Genomic DNA, 8,743 nt, shown 5'->3' on the forward strand with positions numbered 1-8,743 from the left:
GTGGCCAGTCCAAGGATGCTCATTCATCCTCCCTGCCCTTGCACCCATGGAACTGGAAACTTTGATGAAGTCTTTCCTTGGTGATACCTCACAAGGGAGAGCTGCCAGGGCTACATGATGTGCTAGCAGCCATCCTCATGAGGAATATGCACATTTTGGGAAGTATTCTGATCCACATTTGTTCTAGTCTGTGCCCAGACACACATATCTTCTTTGCTCTGGGTTGTGCCAGCACATCTCTTAGAACTTTCTCACAGATGACCAGGGCAGAGCAGCAGCTATTTGGGATTTATTGGTGTGCATTAGCTCAGCGACCCTGCATGCACCACAGAAAGCTGCAGTGCCCTGTAATGTATTAATAGACACTATAAAAACTTGTGGCTGGAAGAGAGGGGATAACTTTCACCACTCAGCACCTTCATGCTCCTAATGGTAATGACTGTTCCCTCATTCCTTTCTCTCATCAGCAGCTCTCAAGGAAGTATCATTAAGATGGCATATTCCAGTACAAGAAAGACATCAGGCTCAGTTCATTTAAAAGACGTATTTCAGTAAAGCTAATTTAACATTCAGATCAAAGGTGCCCTCAGGGATTCTTGTGCCTGCCCTGCATGGCTCTAATACTCAGCTGTAGCCCATGTTTGCGCAATATGGGTGTGTAAGATCTGGAGATGCCCAGTGAGTGTGGATTTTCTTAAAAGATTCTTAACATGTCAGCCTTTTATTGCATTCCACAATACAGTGGTGTTCTGACATATGTTAGAATGGTATAAATTAAATTACATAAAGCAATCAGTTCTTCACTTGTAGCCCAATTTACAGTACTTGCTTCCCAGGTGGAAATTGAGAGTACACTTGATATTTGGATCCTCAGTGGACTCAAAAATTAGTCAGAAGAAAATTACATCACAGAGATATCAAACTTCACTGGAAAAGTATTTTATATTTTAGTAGTATTCCACTTGTTTCTTTAAGTGATTCAGTGCTTCAAGTAAATACTTTGGATAGCCTTAATTATTCTAAAGAAAAACATTTGGATTCCAGTGATATTTAGGAACCAAAACACAAGTAAAGCAGTGTCTATTAACTAGATAAATAGACAGAACACCTTAAATTTTAGTAAAACAATTCTGTGAGAAACACAGTATTTCCTGCAGAACACCTTAAATTTTAGTAAAACAATTCTGTGAGAAACACAGTATTTATAATACTGGAAGTTAGAGCAAAATATCAGCACAATTGTTTAGTCAACTAGTTCAGACAGCAGAGTATCTAGATGTAAAAGACAATTTACATAGCTGGAGGTAACATAATTCATATACTGCATTTTGTGGATCTGTCATGGCTTGCATTGTTTTAAGAATGAAGATACAGTCAACAGCTGGACATGTGAATCATCACCTTACGTGAAATGAGTAGAGGGTGGGATCCAGCTCAGCAGCCCACTGAAAGACTGGCCCTAAATTCACTGCCACAGCATCAGTGGCAGCAATCACCTTTCCAGAGAAGGAGCAGTTCCTCTGTGCACCTACAATTAAAGTGCACATCTATCTTAATGAGGCAAACTGGATCCCAGCAGGTAATGCCAACCAACACTCCTGGCAAGCCATAGCCACAATATCATGACTGATATTTAAGGGTTCCATCAGCCACTGTGTCTGTGTTACTTGTTTGCACCTCCTTGCCAGTCGATTGCTCAAACAACCTTGATTTAATGCTGGACTATTATGCATCAAGAAAACAATTTTGCTTATTTCACACAAAATTAGACCTACTGGGGAATGTCTTTTACAGAACTCTTGCTTCCATCCATTAAAGCTTTTCTAATTAGTCAAATATAACTAAACAAAACCTGACAGCAAAAATCTTAAGTTTGCCATTGAGAAATAATTGCATATTTCTAGAAATATAGCACATATTCAATAACAGACTTTCATGCTAATTCATGCACTGCATAATGTTTTCCACTTTGATGGTTATAAATTACACACTGTAACTTAATAACTTGGAAAAATGTGCTATCCCAGGAATAACAGAGGAAAAACATAACAGCAGTCACCTGTCAGATGTAATATAGAGTTGTAACAAATAGCAACTACAATATTTATGAATATATATTTTTATATATGTAAAACTTCAGGGCTGCAGCTGTTTGATTTTGCCAAGTGTATGGAAAGCAAAAATATTTTAATCATCACTCTCCTGGAGCTCACCTATTTCACAGCTCTGTGGTACTGTCTGCCATACACTGGTGAACCCGTGAGCCTCTAGAAAGTACAAATATATTTGAGTTAATCCCTGCCACCACATAATGCTGCAAATCCAGAAGAGATGACCCACATCTTTCGATTCACAATTCATTCCATCAATGTCCAAGCATAAATGTAGGAAAGTTCTTATGGATTCATTTTACTCTTGAGTTTCTGTTTACATGCTACTAGAGAAATAAGAGTAAAAAAATAGCCCAGAGAAATATGGCCAAATCACTGACTGGAACACACAAAAAAGTGAAATTGCTTTTGTCTTCCTTTTGTTTTCCATTTCCTTTGTATTGATCATCAAAGTGATGGAAGTTTTTTTTGAAGAGGGGAAGGAAAGAAAGAAAGGATGAAGTGCCCCCACCATCTTCTACAGTGTCTATCACCTGATAAAATGCTTTTTAGCTGTAAGGTTCCCCAGAGATGATGCTCTCTTGGTAGAAAGTTCCCACAAAGCCACCTTTGCAATATGGTGTATTGGTTTTGGTCAGCCCATTAAAAAGATGCTATTTCACTGGGTTACAGCTGACGGGAGACAGGCTTTGGATGATGACCAGTGTTAATTGTGGGCAGCAAGTGCATCTTTAAGCAGTAAGCAGAAGCAAATCAAGTGGAAAGGGCTCACTATTGCTTGGAAGTTTAAACTGAGGAAAAAGATAGTGGAAGAGGTTCAGGTATTAATGCATGGAATATGGAGCTTTATATAATGGAATTTGCAGTGATGTGTGTCAGGATGCAGTAAAATTTTACCTACAGAAAAACCAGCCAAATTGTAACTCAGCTGACCATAATACAACATAATATTGTCTCAGAACAAGCTAACCTATCAGCTAGCAGAGCTAAAATGAAAATACTCAAAGCAAAGTAAGTTTTAGTAAATCGAATGTCTGCAGATGCCTCTTGTGGTATAAAAGGTCGTTGTCAGATATATAAATAGTTAATATTTACAGCAGAGAGCAAGACAGGGAGAAAAACTTTTCCCTTTAGGTTTCATTAAAATAAAGCATAGATTTTTAGACAGGTTTCTTTAAATAAGGCTGCAGAGCTCTTCCTTAAAGCATCAGAGGCCTTTAATTACTTCAGCACAAAAGCTTAGGGACACTTTCCAACAGTTCAGCCTCTGGTGGGAAATAAAGTTTCCACAAAATCAACTTTCTATTCAAGGAAAAAATCAAATCAATTTTGCCCAAAGCATTCAGGTTTCCTTTGGGAAAATAAAACCAAAATATTTTCTTCACTACATCGACTTGACCCAAACCAAATATTTCAGTTTATTTTTTAGCTGAACAAGAATATTTTATTTCAACTCAGTTCAACTTGAAACTGCCTCTGGGTGTACTGTCATGGTGGATATAAATTGCCCAGGAGAATCTGGGAATAAGACAATTTGCATCACAGCTGGTTAGCTGGCTCATAAGAAAATATTATTAATACAACAATATTAAAGTCTCATATTTAGAACAAGAAGACTGAAGCAATATATTTGGATAATTCCAAATCAAAGTCCTTCATAACTTTTCCTCACACTAAAAAAATTTCATATGGGAAAAAAAATGTTTAAACAGGTAAAATCACACATGAGAAAAATAAGTAATTCTGACTCTAATTTCCAGCCAACTAATCATTCCATCAGTTTTATGCCACAGTAATTCCAGTGAGTTCCACTGGAATGACACAACCTAAAAGGGTTGAAGGTACAGTGTTACCAATCTGACCTCAGTGCATGGGTTTAGGCAGATAAAAGATGTCTTTAAGGTGCTCTGGGTTCTCTCTCACATTTAATTTCCCCTTGGCACTGTAAGTATGCACAAGAACTTGTAGATCCTGAAATAATAACATAGTTAGAAAGGATGAGACCCTACAAATCTTCAGGAATATGGCACATGTTTCCAAAACTCGTGGAAAAATGAGACAATCAGGTTTTTAAAAGCAAGCTATGAAATCAGCTTCACCTGGGATTGAACTGAGATTTAAACTAGCATTAGTGTGTGGGACAGACATGAAAACTTTAGAGAGCTTCAGTTATAAATATACATACATATATATATATATTCTTATTACTTAGAAATTATAGTTAGACTGAGTTATTCCAGCTTTCCCCTCATCCTCAACTTCTAATACTCAGTTGTCATTCAAAGGCAATCCAAAGCAAATTAATACAGACATCCTGTTTCACAGCAAAGACCCCTACAACACCACACCAGTTACTTACCTCAGGCTTGTTGTCATCAGGACACAGGGCTCTGGTGCTGCAACACCCAGCTTGCTCAGGATCATCACCTGTGAACAGCAAGGTTGAGGGATGCTGTTCCAGCATGATTTTCAGGAGGCTCATGTTGAGCTGTTCTCACCTCACTGCAGTATCATGGCTGAGAGGTCCAGAATGAGCTCAGCTGCATCAAAAAGAGAGGAGAATTTTTAGTTATTAGTCCTGATTTGTAATAGCTAGCCTCTGTTTCACATCCAACAGCCCCTGATGAATGCTAACAGAGACACCAAACTGCAGTAGTCTCAACAACACCACAAATTATTCACATTTCACTTGCCTCACTTTTAGATATCAGAGTGATTGATTAACATCTTCAGTTACTACTACATTTACTGATTACAAAATCTATTCAGAACACCAGAGAGCAATGGCAAACTCAGAAACCGGGGATTTTTACACCTGAAACAATCCTGAGAACACCAAATTTGAATTATGTAAACTAGGTTTTTAACTACTCCTCTTTCAGATGAAAATTGTTGAAAAGCAGCATTTCTAGGAAGTGTTTATGTGCGCCATGCCAAGCATAAAAACCCTACTGAAGAGAACAGAATAATGTCCTACAAAAAAATTTCCAAGCACAGCTAAGGAACAGGGAGGGGCTGAGATGAATTTGTTACGTTGGTGCCTTCCAGAAATTAAAAAGCAATATGCAGTCTGTTCCCATGCCAGCTGTGTTTCTAGAGACTGCTTTCTGTCTACCACAGACCACATTATTGCCATTTTAAGCTAAGATTTCACTTAATTTACATAGGCTGGGACAGACCGCAGCTGCCTGCTTTTAGCGCAGACGCGCTGCCGGGGATTGCAGGTCGCAGCGTGCGAGGCTCTGCTGCCACAGACTTGCAAGCTTGTTTGTTTAAAATGGAAGAGTGTGGAAGAGCGTACAGTTTTCCAGAGCTACCCACCTTTAGGAAAAGCAGTGGTCAAGGCTGGTTTGGACACATGACTGATCACCTAGGAGTTCCACACTTAATTCTCAAGGTAGAGCTCAGGCTTGGTTTTGCAGATGGATGAGAGCCCTGGTACCCTCTTTTCATTGGGCTCTGCAAACGAAGATTGGACATTTCCTTTGCTTGATACCTGCAGTGATACTATATGGAAGGAAAATAATTTTCAGGTTCTTGGGGGGAGGTGAGATGAGTGACTTTTGCGGTCAAAATAAAATAAAAATCCTGAGATAAATAATACAGTAAACTCATGATCAGTTGTACATCCAACATGCTTGCTAGAAGACATAAGATCACAGGTTTCTGATATGTCAACCTGCACAAAACTGTTTTCTGATTTATCAGTGCTTCATTGCAAACCTAAAAAAAATTTAATATGCCTGTGCCTCAATTTCACATATGCCAAATTGCTTTCTGTCAAGAAAGCTAAGTTTCCAGAAGGTACTCAGACCCTGTGGTAGATACTCAAGTGTCTACAGCTACACCAAAGTAAACTGTGCAGTCCTTAAATGAAGAGCTTATAACTGTAGCTGCAAAGATCTTAGGCAAGGCAACATTCAGCTGTCTTGCACTTTATTTTTATGTTCTTGATGTCCTGAATAGAGCTGCAGTTTTAAATGAGTCATTGCACACCCCCAACCATACTGTTTGTCAAGGTCCAACTCAGGCCAAGTTTGGAGGAAATTATCTTCTGTAGTTGGTATGCAAGTATGACTATAAGCCAATTATCTTACTTCATAAATAGTGAACAGCCAGGGCTCATTGATCTCTCCTGCAGGGCAGTGGACTGTTTGCCAGGGTCTTTGCTTTGAGTAGTAGCTCTCAAGGTTACTCCTCAGAGTTAAGAGATCCCTTGACTCAAGAGATTCTCAGTAAGTGAATAATAGCATGCTAAACTCTGAAATCTTAGCTAAGTGACACAAAAGACTGATTGTGCACATATAATCCTTGAGATATAAACCATTGACTAAGTCTTAGTTTGGAATTAGGCACACATAAACTCCCTTCTGAGAAGGCACTTAGAACACAAGGAGGTCTTTTCTGAACCTCATGACTTAACAGGAGAGTCTCTCTCCCTGCCTGTCTTGTCTGACCCAGTCCTCTATGCCATAAATAATCAAGTGCACCTTGTCATCAGACCTTATTAAACCCTTCTCACATTTACCATGAAGCTTGGCAAAATCACTGGCTTATATCAATAAACCTGTTGCTACTTCTCTCTTTGGAGTGACATCCATGACACACCCATGACTGCTATGCTATACAGTCAGAGCCCAGAGCCAGCCTTCTAAGAAAACAACAGGATGCCTGGGCTCCTCACAAAGGTTGTATGTAGCCCTAGCCAAGAGGTGCTGTGCCCTGTTCTGCACAGTGGCTGCATGTCACCACAGGCCTTCAGCTGGGTAGTAATTAGTATTGACTCCACAATTGTAGATTGCTTTATTATATCATCTTATACTATATTTTACTATACTTATTAAGAAACTTATTAACTCTTACGAGTCTGATACAGCTTTGACCTAATTGGTCAATCTATCTAAACACTATCTAGTGTTTAATTAAGAAATCACCCTTTGGCAAACAAATCTCCATGACACATTTTACACATGCACAACAGCAGGTGCAAGTGGAGATGAGAATTGTTGTTCATACTTTTCTCTGATCTTCTCACAGCTTTCCCTGGGAAAATGCCTGGGAAAGTCTGTGCCTGCTCTCTGTGGCCAGAGAGCTGCTGCCACATCTGCATTCAGCAGAAGTGGAGCCCCCCCTCTGTATCAGACATGAATTATCATGTTCATGGGAGTGGCCATCAAACCCTCTGGAGCATGGATGCCAAATTCACTTGGTGAACACAAGTTCACCAAACACACTTGGTGAACTATTTGGTTATTGTATGAAAGGAGAGAGGAAAATTCCTCTTCTGGCTTCTGGGTGAGACTGCCAGGGCTAACACATTTCTTGCTAAACTCAGCATTATCACCTTTTTTTACCAGTTTGTGTTGTCTGATAGTCTTCTGGCCTCACCTATGGGACTGGGAAACTTTAGTACTGCCGTGACACATTTCCAAGTCCCACATGGGCATTAGTGGGAGCTACTGCCTCCTCTGGCCAGTCTTGCTGGATTCACCTGTGAGTAAAACTGGGTCCAAAAAACTACCAAAAAAGGCTTTCTGTAACTGTGCCCCACTGATCTGAATGGGCATCAGTGTGTGTGCTCTGAAACTCACTTTGGTATGGTTTTGGGACAATGAAGAGATTAGCACATGTCAGCTGAGTTGTAGTAACTCTCCACGTGCTTGAAGCTCCCTGGGATCTGCAGCAGGGCTAACAGTGCTGCACACAGAGCTGAGCTATGGGAGCAGCCTGCAGCTCCCAAGGGTGCCCAGTGACACTGGCACCTCTCTGAGCTCTCACTGTAAACTTCCCATTTAAAGCCATTGTCCTCAGCGTGAGGGAAGTCTGCAATATATTTCAGCATGTCCAGGCGAGCAGCAGACCCACTCAGCCAAACTTTTGACAACTGTAAGTCTCAGAAAGTCTGGGAGCTGGGTTTTTTAGGTGGCAAATTGAAGACGTGGCTATTTCTTCATGTGTGTCCTGGCAGCAGAGGTATAAGGCAGAAGCAGTGGCAGACTGTTTTGTTTCCCCTTTGCTCTATACACACGTTGCTTTACAGAACTGCCTCATTCGGGATGCCTGCTTGGGACAGGCTGCTGGACTGAGCTGTTACATCCATCTCCTGACAAATGAGTATGACATCCGAGTGACTTCAATTTTTTATAAATATCTGTTGCCAATTTGATTCACACGTCAGCACCGACCTGGAGTTAAAACTGAAGGGGACTGAATATTACGCTTGCCTTTTAAGGCTGGTGGAATTTCCCCTCTTTAGGGAAAAAACTTCTCCCTTACATATTTCACTGGTATCTACCATCGCAAGCCTTAGATTTTGTCTCTCTCAAACCTGCATCCTGTAAATCCCTGTAATTGCATGCAGCTGTTTGTGAGGCATTGGCTGCAAATTGAAAGCATGTTTTGAAAAAGCCCCCAAGCAGAGAACCTCTAAAATAAGCACTGAAAAAGCTGCTGGCTTACCAAAAAGACCCTCTCTGCTCTGCCCTCCCCTGCCCTCCTTTGCTGTCGCTACCTTACAGTTTCTGACATCCAGAGAGTGGGAGGTCTGACAATCCGAACAAGGCAGCAAGGGAGAAATTCCATTCCTGTTGCAATCAGTAATTCCTCCGCGCAGGCTGCTTTCTCGTGAGTGT

This window comes from Vidua macroura, chromosome 2 (assembly GCF_024509145.1).
Source record: "Vidua macroura isolate BioBank_ID:100142 chromosome 2, ASM2450914v1, whole genome shotgun sequence".
NCBI lineage: Eukaryota > Metazoa > Chordata > Aves > Passeriformes > Viduidae > Vidua > Vidua macroura.